We start from the raw sequence: 12,178 nt of genomic DNA, 5'->3' as shown, positions 1-12,178 counted from the left end.
TTTCCCAAAATACGTATTTTTTGATTTTCGAGATTTTTTGATATGTTTTAGGGGACAAAAATCCCCAACTTTTGAGCCATAGAGAAACAAGGTCAAACAATCTGCCGCCAAGTTATGATTTTTTGAAAAAATAGTGATTTTTGGAAAAAATCGAAATTTCATGCAAAACCAAGTTTGACATTATTTTTTAATGCAAAATTGAATTTGCAATCGAATAGTACTTTACAGATTTTTTTATAAAGGGCTCCGTTTTCAAGATATAGCCACCAAAAGTTTTATTTTAGCGAAATATTTGCAGTTTTTCAATTTTTTTAAAAATAGTGACCATAAGTGACCATTTCTAAAAATATTTTTTTTAGAGGTTCAGAAAATTTGCTATAAAATTGTCTAAGAGACATTGAAGATTGGACCTTGGGTTGCTGAGATAGAGCCGCTTTAAGAAAAAGAAACACGAAATTTGAAGTTTTCTTAATCTCACCAAAACAACCCACCATTTTCTAATGACCATATCTCAGCAAATAATGGTCCGATTTTCAATTTTAATACATGAAAAATTCGTGAAATTTTCCGATCTTTTCGAAAAAAAATATTTTCGTGTTTCTTTTTCTTAAAGCGTCTATCTCAGCAACCCGAGGTCCAATCTTCAATTTCTCTTATAGACAATTTTATAGCAAATTTTCTAAACTTTTCAAAAAAAATATTTTTAGAAACGGTCACTCATGGTCACTATTTTTAAAAGTTGAAAAACTGCAAATATTTCGCTAAAATCAATCTTTCGGTGGCTATATCTTGAAAACGGAGCCCTTTATCAAAAAATCTGTAAAGTACTTTTCGATTGAAAATTCAATTTTGCATTAAAAAATAATGTCAAACTTGTTTTTGTATGAAACTTCGATTTTTTTCCAAAAATCACTATTTTTTCAAAAAATCATAACTCGGCGGCAGATTTTTTGACCATGTTTCTCTATGGCTCAAAATTTGCGGATTTTTGTCCCCTAAAACATATCAAAAAATCTCGAAAATTAAAAAATACGTATTTTGGGAAATTGAGTTTTAGTGAAAAAAAAAGTTGATTAAAAAATTTGCTAACTTTTTTTTCGTGTACCTACTTTTTTTCTCAACAGTCCTCAACAATACCTACAACTTTGCCCAAGACACCAAATTGATCAGAAAATTCACTCAAAAGTAACAGCTGTTTGAATATTTACATACCATTTTTGTATGGACAGCAGCCAAAATTGTATGGAGACTTGTATGGGTGAACCAATGACGCAAAATAGCTTATTTGGTCATAGGGAAGGCCCCCACAAAGTTTAAGTCAATTAAAAAAATACAGAAAATAAAAATGGTCGAAATCGGCCGATTTCGTAGAGAGTTGCTCAGATGCATGTTGCATTTTTAAATTTAATTGAGTTTTGCCCAAGTTACAGCCTTTTACAAATTTTGGCGTTTTTGAACCATAAAACTTTGTGTCCCGATTTGAACCCACTTCCCGTTGACCTAGAGAGCTCATATTTTGGCCAGATGCTAGTTTTATATGTATAAACAACCGCCAAAAATTTCAGGCAGATTGCTGAGGTCGATGCGAGATGGGTATTAGGATGTAACAAAATTGACTTTTTGGCGGGCATTCAGGGGTTTGTTCCGGTGGGCATACTGAGCCCAAATCCCAAATATGAGCTTGATTGGACGTAACAGGAGCTGGCGCTCCGACCTTCAATTTTAAATGGGATTCAACCCGTAAAAAAAGATTTTTTCAAAAATGTGTATTTTTGAGGCACTTTGCCCACCAATGCGTTTACCAAAAACATCACTGCCTCAAAAATACACATTTTTGAAAAAATCTTTTTTTACGGGTTAAATCCCATTTAAAACTGAAGGGCGGAGCGCCAGCTCCTGTTGCGTCCAATCAAGCTCATATTTGGGATTTGGGCTCAGTATGCCCACCGGAACAAACCCTTGAATGCCCGCCAAAAAGTCAATTTTGTTACACTCTAATGGGTATGCTTTGCCCGTGGACTCGCTCTTGAAGAGCATATGTCTGAAAATATTTTACAATTTTACGTAACATACTCAAAAATGGGAGGAGTTAATTAAAAGGATTCCGATATAAGGGAACTATACCCTATTTCAGCCTATTTCTATTATCGGCCTATCAGCACTTTGATCCTGAATTACAGCTTTCATAAAGAGTTGTTGACTGTTTCAAAGTCATAAATAGCTCAGATAAAAGTGAGCAAGCAACTGTCCATTGTTGATACATCTGAAAAAGTTGATTTAATAGCGGAAATCGGCAAAAGAATGATGAGAATTGGTCGAACGGCCTAGAGTGATTAAAATGGGTATATTTCCCCTACGATGTTTTGAAGATATAAAATCCGCGGGTTTTTCGACGTGCCGCGCGCAAAAACGGGAAGTGACGAAATCGGCAAAAAAAACTTTCCTCACTAAAACTGCGATAACTTTAGCGAAGACCTATAGGGACCATCCACAAACCACGTGGACACCTTAGGGAAAGTTGAAAGTTTAACATTCATTTCTTATGTTAAATTCTCTTCTGCAGAACCAACTAACATTGCCGTTCCAGTGAGGTTCGTTTCCAATACACGATGAAAATTACCACAAAACCGTTCAACCAACAGCCGAGACTCCAACCGAGGTGAAGAGTGGTGGAATCATTCAAACATCTTAAACACGAAGCACATTGACTGGATAGAGTTCATACCCACATAGAAAAATGGGCGGAAAACGTCCAAAAAGCGGGGACGTTTTGCCTGAAAGCGGGCCCGATTTTCAGCACGCTTTTTCCCCTCGTTGTGGCCCATTGCGTGCCAGAATGCAACATTTAGGCGGGCGTTACGCATTTTGGCCGCTATGTTACGCCCGTCTGTGGCACGCTTTTGGGCCCGTTTTGACCACGATAACGGGCAAAAAAGCGATGGCGGAACGGGGCGCATTTTGGGGGTGCTTCTTCTTCTTTAGTATTTCCGGATTCAGTTTAGAGCGGTTAGGGTGATCAATACGAATAGGGTGATAAAAAAACAAAACAGATTAAAATGTTTATTCAAAGAGTTTTTAAAATTACAATAAAAGCCACTAAACCTATTTAAAACTAGCCTATATAAATAAAAGTTGAATTAATATGTTTAAATTAATTTAAACTGGTCCTATTGGTTTAAATAACTGAATTTGATAAAATTATTTTAACTAAACTAACCAAAATAGTTTTAATAACTTTAAATTAATATTAATTATTAAAATTTAGTTGATATTAGGTAAGTTAAAAAAAGTTAAATTAAGTTAAATCAAGTTAATTTAAGTTCAATGAAGTTAAATTAAGTTGAAGAAATTCAGATGAATTCATCTATAAGTAAAAATAAGTTAAATTTAGTAAAATTTAGAAAAAAAATAATTTATCAAAACTTAGTTAAGTTTCGTTTAAAATTAGTTAAATATAGTAAAATTTAGTACAATTTGTTAAAATTAAGTAAAATTTAGTAAAAATTAGAAAAAAATTAGCGTAATTTAGTGAAGTTTAGTAAAATTTAGTAAAATTTAGTTAAGTTTAGTAAAATTTAGTAAAATTTAGTTAAAATTAGTAAAATTTAGTAAAGTTAAATTAAATGTAGTAAAATTTAGTAAAGTTAAATTAAATTTAGTAAAATTTAGTAAAATTAAGTAAAAATAAGTAAAATTAAGTAAAATTAAGTAAAATTAAGTAAAATTAAGTAAAATTAAGTAAAATTTAGTAAAATTCAGTAAAATTAAGTAAAATTTAATAAAATTTAGTAAAATTTAGTAAAATTTAGTAAAATTTAGTAAAATTTAGTAAAATTTAGAAGAATTTGGAAAAATTTAGTAAAATTTAGTAAAATTTAGTAAAATTTAGTAAAATTTAGTAAAGTAAAATTAAATTTAGTAAAATTTAGTAAAATTTAGTAAAATTAAGTAAAATTAAGTAAAATTTAGTAAAATTAAGTAAAATTAAGTAAAATTAAGTAAAATTTATTAAAATTCAGTAAAATTAAGTAAAATTTAATAAAATTTAGTAAAATTTAGTAAAATTTAGTAAAATTTAGTAAAATTTAGTAAAATTTAGTAGAATTTAGAAAAATTTAGTAAAATTTAGTAAAATTTAGTAAAATTTAGTAAAGTAAAATTAAATTTAGTAAAATTAAGTAAAATTAAGTAAAATTAAGTAAAATTAAGTAAAATTTAGTAAAATTAAGTAAAATTAAGTAAAATTAAGTAAAATTTAGTAAAATTTAGTAAAATTTAGTAAAATTTAGTAAAATTTAGTAAAATTTAGTAAAATTTAGTAAAATTTAGTAAAATTTAGTAAAATTTAGTAAAATTTAGTAAAATTTAGTAAAATTTAGTAGAATTTAGTAAAATTTAGTAAAATTTAGTAAAATTTAGTAAAATTCTAGTAAAATTTTGTAAAGTTTAGTAAAATTTAGTAAAATTTTGTTGAAATTTGTAAAATTTAGTTAAATTTAGCTAAATTTGATTAAATTTAGTTCAATAGTTCAGTTTAGTTAAATTTTGGTAAATTAAATTAAATTGATTTAAGTTTGGATCAGTTAAAATAAGTTTAATTCAGTTAAACTAAGACAAATTCAATTAAATTTAGTAAAATTTGGCTAAATTAGGTCAAATGTTTTTAAATTTTGTTCAATTAAGTTGAATTCAGTAAAATTTAGTTAAATAAAATAAAATTAAGTTAAATTTAGTTACAATAAGTTAAATTCAGCAAAATTTAGCTAAATAAAGTTAAACCAAGTAAATTTGAGTTAAATTAAGTTAAATCTAGAAAAAAATAGTTAAACTTAGTTAATATCAGTTACATTTAGTTTAATTTATTAAAATTTAGTTTATTTCAGTTAAGTTTAGTAAGAATCAGTTAACTTTAAGTTTAGTAAAAATCAGTTAACTTTAAATTTAGTGAAATTCAGTTAAACTAAGTTAAATTTAGATAAATTAAATTAAATTTCACTAAATTAAACTAAATAAAGTTAAATTGGGTTTGCTAAGTAAAGTTGAATATAGTGAATTTAGTTAAATTAAGTTAAATAAAGATATGATTTTAAGATTGACATAAAATTTAGTAAAATTCAGTTAAAGTTAAATTCAGTTAAAGCTAGAATTTAATTAAGTTTAATTGAATTTAAATGAATTTAGTATTTTTTGTAAAATTAAGTTCAATTAAAATACATTAAAATAAAATTAGGTAAAATAAGGATGAATTCAGTTAAATTTAGTTAAGTTTGATTGATTTTAGTAAATTTTTGTTAAATAGAGTTAAATTTAGTAAAATTAAGTTGATCACGATAGTTAAGATAAATTAATTTAAATTGAGATAAATTAAGTTAACTAAAGATTAATTGAAATCTATTAAGGTAAATTAAGTAAAATAAAGATAAATAAAGCAAAATTTAGTTCAGAATAGATTAATAAGGTTAAATTTTGTTAAATTGAGTTTAATTAAGTTATATAAAGATAAATGTAGCCAAATAAGGGTATTTCAGTAAAATAAAGATCAATTAATTGAAATAAAGCTTAATTTAAATAACCTAAGCTAAATTAAGCTATTTGAAGTCAAATTATGTTCAATAAACTAAGTTTATCTAAGTTTCTTTTTAAGCTAAATTTTAAGCAGTTTAACTTATTTTAACTTAATTCAACTTTATTTTTCTTAATTTAAATAAATTTAATTCTATTTAAAAAAAATAACTAAATTCAACAAAACTGAATCAAACTAAACTAAACTTAACTCTATTAAACTTAATTAAACGTAAATTAACGTTATTTAACGTAATTTGATGTTATTTAGCTACATTCAACATAACTTAACATAATATAACATAATGTAACTAAATTTAACATAAGTTAACAAAATTATGCTAAATTTAACTCAATTTAATTATGTTCAATCAATTTAAATTAAGTTAAATTATGTTAAACTTAGTTAAGTTTGATTGCATTTAGTTTAATTTAGTTTATTTTTTAAATAGAAGTAAATTTAGTTAAAATCTTTAAAATTAAGTAGAATTAATTTAAATAAAGATAAATTCTAATGAACAAAGTAAAATAAAGGTAATTAAGGTTGAATAAAAATAAATAAGGTAAAATAAATTTGGAAAAAAATTGTTAAGTTAAATTTAGTTAAATAGAGTTAAACTCTATTTAACTAAATTTAACTTGATTCAAATAAAGTTAAATTTAGTCAAATGATGTTAGTTTTAGTTAAATAAAGTAAAATTAAGTTGAATTTAGTTAAATAAAGATAAATTTATTTGAATAAAGTTAAATTAAGCTGAATCAAGTTAAAATAAGTTGAATTAACTTAAATAAATTTTTATTAAGTTAAATTCATTTAAATTAATTAAAATAAATTAGGTTTTATTAAGTTTAATTAGTTAAATGTGGGTCTCGTGGCGCAGGGGTAGCGGCTTCGGCTGCCGATCCCGATGATGCTATGAGACGCGGGTTCGATTCCCGCCTTATCCACTGAGCTTCTATCGGATGGTGAAGTAAAACGTCGGTCCCGATTTCTCCTGTCTCGTCAGAGGCGCTGGAGCAGAAATCCCACGTTAGAGGAAGGCCATGCCCCGGGGGGCGTAGTGCCAATAGTTTCGTTTAGTTAAATTAAGTTGAATTAAGTAAAATTAAGTTGAATTAGGTAAAATTATGTTTAATTAAGTTAAATTAAGTAAAGTTGAATGAAGTTAAATTAATTTAAATTAAGTTAAATTAATATAAATAAAATTAAGTTAAATTATTTAAATTACGTAAATTAAGTTGAATGAAGTAAATTAAGTTAAATTAGTTAAATTGAGTTGAATTTAGTTAAATTTAATAAAATTAAGTTTGATTAAGTTAAATTAAAATAAATTAAGTTAAATTAAGTTGATTAAATTTAAATTAAGTTAAATTAGTTAAAATTAAATTTTGTAAAATTAATTAAATTAAGTTAAATTTCGTTAATTTAAATTAAGTTGAATTTACTTAAATTCAGCTAACCTATGTTGAGTTTGATTGGATTTAGTTCAATTCAGTTATTTTATAGATAGAATTCAATTTAGTAAAATTAAGTTGAATTACGTTAATTTAGTTAAATAAATTTAAATTAAGATACATAAAGAGACTTTAAAATAAACTAAGTTAAATTAAAGTTAATTAAGTTCAACAAAGATAAATTAGGTAAAATAAATTACTAGAAAAATTAAATTAAATTAATTTAAGTTAAATTAAGTTAAAGATAAATTGAATTGAATTAAGTTAAATTAAGTTAACTCAAGATAAATTAAGTAAAATGAAGTTGAATAAATAAGGTAAATTTATTAAAATAAAGATAAATTAAGTAAAATTAAGTTCAGAATAGATTTATCAAATTAAATTTTGTGTAATTGAGTAAAATTTAGTATAATTAATTTAAATAAAGGTAAATTAAGCCAAATTAATGTAATTTAAGTTAAATAAAGATAAATTAAGTTAAATAAAGCATAACTTAAATAACCCAAGTTCAATTCAGTTATTTGAAGTTAAATTGTGTTCAACTACCTAAGTCTATCTGAGTTTCTTTATTTTTGGATAAATTTAAGGTAATTCAACTTCATTTAACTTAATTCAACGTAATTCAACTTAATTTTGCTAAATTCAATTAAATTTAATTCTATTCAACAAAATTAACTAAATATAACTAGACTTGAATAACGTTAACACAAGTTAATTTTAGTTAAGCTTAGTTATGTTTGATTAAATTTAGTTTAATTTGGTCATTTTATTTTGAATAGAATTAAATTTAGTTAGATTTGGTAAAAATAACTTGAATTACGTTAATTAAGTTAAATTATTTTAAACTAAGATAAATAAAGATAAATTAAAATAAACTAAGTAAATTTAAGGTAAATCAGGTTCAACAAAGATAAATTAGGTAAAATAATTTTTGAAAAAATCTTTTAAGTTAAGTTAAATTTAGTTAAATAGAGTTCCATTGAGTTGAATTGAGCTAAATTTAGTTATATATTGATAAACTAAGTTAAATTTTGATAAACTTGTTTTAAGCATGAGCATGAGAGACCACCCAGAATTTTTATAAACTTGTATTAAGTTAAATTAAGTTTAATAACGTTGAATTAAATCAAATAATGTTGAATTTCGTTAAATTTAGTTGAATTAAGTTAAGATTCTGGTGAAATTTAGATAAATTTTGTAGAGTTAAGTTAAATTAAGTAAATTTGACTGAGTTTACTTAATTTTTGTAGAATTTAGTTTAATTTTGTAAAATTAAGTTACATTAAAATAAATTTAATCAAGTTAAATTAGGTAGTTAACTTTCATTGAATTTAGTGAATATAGTTATATATGGTAAATTGTATTGAATTTCGTTAAATTTAGTAAAATTTAGTTAAGTTTAATTGAAATCAGTTTCAACAAGTCAAAATAAGTAAACATAAGTTTAAAAAATAAGCTTAAATTGAGTATTACAGTCGACTCTCTGGTTGTCAATATCCAAGGGACCGTCGAGGAAGAGAATCATCAGTTTACAGAACGATGCAAAATGAAGACTCGATTGAAAATTAGTTTTTCTTGGTACCCAGCTATGGGAGAGAATCATGGCAACGTCCAGCAAACAAAAACAAACTAATGTCAAACACCCTTCAAAGCTTCGTTTCGCAAAGAAAAATGTCTATGCAAGCCATGAGATAGTGACAATATTGACAACCGGAAGAGATTTTTAAAGCAAACAGAATCCAAGGGACCGTCGAGGAAGAGATCCTTCAAGCAAGAGAAAATATCGAGGAATAAAGCCAAGCGAAGTATGCAGTTTGAAGGGACTAAAGAATTCATCGATAGATGGAGCAATATTGATATCGAGAAGATCGACAGCCAGAGAGTCGACTGTAATTAGTTTTTAAATTTCAAATTAGTTAAAATAAGTTTAATCCATCGATGATATTAGGCCAATTTAGTTAAAATAAGCTAAAATAGCTCAAAATAAGGGAATAGAACTTAAATCTAAGCAAATTTTGGTTTTAATTACTTAACTATGCCAAAAATTGGTTTTAATAAGTAAGATTCAGTTAAATGAAGTAAAGTTTAGGAACATTTATTAAAATTTGGTGCAATTTACTTAAAACGAGTTAAATTCAGTTTAAATTGATTAAAACTATAAATATTTCAAATATTGCACAGATAAGTACAAATTAGTTCAAGTTTGTAAATCTTTGCAAGAACAAGTTAAAAATTAGTTAAAATTCAGTATAATATTAGAAAAAAAATAATAATATAAAATTAGTTAAATTTAGTTACACTAATTCAATTTAAATTAATTATGGTTGATGAAAACAAAGAAAATTTAGTATAATTGGATTCAATTTTTTTACTACAATTTAATTCAATTTCGGTAAATATAGTTTAAATTTGTCAAATCAATTTTGGTAAATTAAGCAAAATTTATTTGAAAGTAGTAAAATTTAGGTAAAATTGCATTTAGGCAATTTTTATAACTTTAAGTTGTAAAAAATAGCGAGGGAACGGAACACAGGTAAGAATCCATCGAAAAAGGATTGTTTTGAGATGAAATTCAAACTAAATAAATAAAAATGAACTTTGAATTGTTACAGAAAAGCTGCTTTCAACGCTAATCAAATGAGTTTACAACTGACGAAACTCTTGCCGAAGCGACCTCGGCCGGCCCCGTCGGCGTGGCGTCCCTGAAGTAGTGAAAGGTTGAATCTGCTGCAACGAGATGGACTGCTTGGTCGCGGTTGATCCGCCGGGAAACAATGTGTTGGCCACAGACTGCTGCAGTTGCCACTGAATCAACTTCCGCTGGAAGATCTTGTTGCTTCGAGTCAGTTTGGTCTTGTGAAGGCGAGGTTCCCGCAGGGATTCCTTCAGCGATTTCGTGGCCTCCGGGCTGGTCGCTTCCACGGTAGCCGCCTCAAGTCCAAAACAGCCGGCCCCGGTTGCGTGACGTCACTGAAGTTGCTAGAGGTTGAATCTGCTGCAGCGAGTTGGACTGCTCGGTCGTAGTTGATCTCCCGGGGAACAATGAGTTGGCCACAGACTGCTACGGTGGCAGCGCAGAGAATTGTTTCTCTCCGGCGACCGTTTGGCTCAGCACCGACATACTGCGCTGGATGTTGGGGCAGGACGGACTGAACAAACTGCTGGACGGCCGGATTGGCATCTTGCGCTGCAGCGAGTTGACCAGCTCGACGGCGGTTGATCCGTCGGGGAACATTGAGTTGGCCGAGGCGACGGCGCGGAGAATCAGTTCGCTCTTGCAGCCTAGAAAAACTGCCTGGCGGATTTACAGTGGCCGGTTCGACGACCTGAGGTAGCGCGTTCAGCATGATACGGATTGGGCGCCAATGTTGCCGGGAGTTGGGTCAGGCCACGGTGGCCGTTTTGGTCGTCGGAGAAGCTGTGCGCCGCTTGGAAGAGGTGGCGGAGGAACAAGCTGCCAACTCGTCCCGGTGTTCCACAGGCTGGAAAATCATCATATCTGTTGCCGGGGAAAGAAACGCGTCATGTAATTATGTGTAATGTGATTAATCAATATGAAAACTTACCTTCAATTTCGCAAGCAAATCGATTAAATCGAAAAAAGCGCACTAACTTTTTTATAAACACGTTTGGAAAAACAAACAAAAATGTTTGACAGCTTGGGCGTTACGATAACTGAGGCAGTGTGCGTGCTGGCGAGTGCGAGTGGTATTGGTGTGAGTGAGCAACACAAAAATTTAAATTTTTAAGGTGTGTGTCTTTGCTTAAGCGTCTTAACTGGCACTGGCGAAGCACGACAATCGCCCGCTCCCCCCCCCAAAAGTTAAAGTGGGGCAGCTGACTTAAAAAAATCAGCATAATTTATTGTATATTGAACATTTTTCAAGACATTTTTATAATGATTATTTATCTTGTATACATTTAAAGTAGTCACCATGGAATCTTAGAATGTTTTATCTTCAATCATTCTTGTTTTATAATTTTAAATGTGTAAATTGTAAAATCATTATTATGTTTTTCGGAAAACTCTTAACTCCATTCAATTCATTGTTTGAATTAAATTTTCAATAACATTATAAAACGGTATTCTTATTTCTTTCTCTAACAACCCTGAAAAAATGCTCGCAATTTTTTAAGTGTTATTGCAATACACAGCTAAAAAAGTAGTAATCCAGCTGCGTGTAAAAGACCTGGGTGTAAAATAAATATTGCATTATTTTATGCAATTTTATGTGATTTTACACCCTGAAATTTGTAGCACGTCAGTATGGGAAACCTACTTGACCGAAATGTCAAGCTCATATATGCGTTTATCTTGACAGTTTTTCATCGGTCTGATGGCCGAGTGGGCTGAGGCGCCAGTCCTTACTGTTGGTGCTGGGTTTGAATCCCGTCGGTTGCAACTTTTTTTTGTGTTTGCAAAAAATGTACACGCAGTGTTTAATATTAAGTGTTTATTTTAACGAAGGTGATGTGCATGCTTTTGCATGCGATTTTACCATCGGATTTTTTGCTGTGTAGTTCAAAATGTTTTTTTTTTATTTTTATGTAATTTCTAATTTTTTCGTACTTATTTCAAAATACATATTGATATAATGTTATGCTTCGAAATACTTGTATCGTGGGATGATAGGTATCATTTGGAATACATATTTAAATTAATTTAAATTAATAATTTCTCATTCGAATCTAAGCACGGAACATAAACTTGAATATAAATGACAACTAAAAAATTATATAGGATATAATTTAAGCCAATATAATAAAAGTTTTGAGCTATCATATAGCTTTTTTTAAAGAATCATAGGATGTCATATTTTTATCAAAACTTTACTGTCTAAAACGTTTGAAAACTTACTCTATTTTTTTCATTTTTTCCGTAAAAGTGGGTCATTTTTATCTTTCGTTTTGACCAACAGCTCCGAAAAAAAATTAAGCAAGAAATACATCAAAAGTCATTAAAATAATATTAAAATAATTAGAACATAAAAAGGTGTAGATCAGGAATGACCAAAGTATGGCCCGCGGGCCAAACGTGGCCCGTGAGGTCATTTTTTGTGGTCCGCGGACCCATTTTGAATGATCATGTAAAATGGCCCTTTGACGCATCTTTAAGTTATTTTATGATTCCTAGAAATTAGGTTAAGTTTATGCCTATTTT

Source organism: Culex quinquefasciatus, chromosome 3 (genome assembly GCF_015732765.1).
Source record: "Culex quinquefasciatus strain JHB chromosome 3, VPISU_Cqui_1.0_pri_paternal, whole genome shotgun sequence".
NCBI lineage: Eukaryota > Metazoa > Arthropoda > Insecta > Diptera > Culicidae > Culex > Culex quinquefasciatus.
This window is presented reverse-complemented; position numbering follows the sequence as displayed.